This window comes from Morone saxatilis, unplaced genomic scaffold, assembly GCF_004916995.1.
Source record: "Morone saxatilis isolate NCDOM2014 unplaced genomic scaffold, NCSU_SB_2.0 Contig21, whole genome shotgun sequence".
NCBI classification, from domain to species: Eukaryota; Metazoa; Chordata; class Actinopteri; family Moronidae; genus Morone; species Morone saxatilis.
In genome coordinates, this window is record NW_023339774.1 from 21,571,422 (window position 1) to 21,572,492 (window position 1,071).

A 1,071-nucleotide genomic window follows, 5' to 3' on the forward strand; every position below is an offset into this window, starting at 1 on the left:
GTAGAGAACAACTGATGAACTGTAAACACAATAACTGCAGGAAGTTTGTTTAAACTTAAAGTTTGAGCCGATTATTTCCTGTTAATATTGATACAAGGTGAGTCTGTATTGTGTATTTTAAATTTTTTTACAATCATACAGACTTAATAGGCTTCTTTTTTTGACAAATTCAGTGTTTTCTTCAGTGACACTTGTTCTATTAGCTCCTTGGTTGTTATAACTGCATATTTTACTGTATATTTTAAATATTTTCCTTCACGCCTTAAAATCAAGAAGGCCTTGCGACCCCTCGTGAACCTTTTGTGACCCATTGTGCGTACCCGAACCCCAGGTTGAGAACCACTGCACTAGAGGACGAGCGTGTCAGACCACAACAAATGAGCGAGCGCTGCGTCTCACCAGACTCCATTGACAGAAACACTAATTTTACCTCCCAGATGATGAGACACACTTTGATAGTGTTTCACCACACCAACTCCGGTTTGGTTGAAATAAACACGTAATGCTGCCACGTAACGTTAGCTAATCCTTAGGAATGCACCCGTCAGAGTCCGTCCACTAACAGTGTTTCTGCCACTGACAGACTCAGGTTGTTAATTGTCAGTGTCTGGAAACAGCATTTATGGAAAGGATCCCACGAAGAGATAGACCTTTAGTTTAACCACAAACAGCCGTAAATATCCAACTATCACGTTCTCAACCCAAGACTCCAAGAAAACGAACACAAACAACTCATTTTACCTTCAGATCTTTGTATTAATTCAGCTATTTTCATGCACCAGCTGATTTTTAGTATGAACGAATAACTGCATTATTTTCTTTTTACAACCTACTTACTTCATTTATGCGACGTTTTCCATCGTAAGCAGTTTTATTTCTGGGAGGAAGAGAATCTGATGAGTGAATCCCATCATCTGGCTCCCTAAAGTTAGTGTTTCTTTACGATGTGGGTCACGCTGAAGAGGTTTTATAAGAGGCTGATAGTGTTTGGAAAATGCCATGCCAACTAATTCCTGCCTTTTCGTGCCTGCTGTTTCCCCGTGTACACCAAACGCCTAATAACCTGCTTTC

The 1,071-nt window shown here is 40.1% G+C and overlaps 1 protein-coding gene across 2 annotated transcripts in view; it reads left to right on the forward strand.

Moving 5' to 3' along the window:
* ash2l (ash2 like, histone lysine methyltransferase complex subunit) overlaps window positions 1-1,071 on the forward strand; it is a gene marked incomplete at its 5' end in the record, with an annotated part of 6,546 nt that overhangs the window by 2,636 nt on the left and 2,839 nt on the right.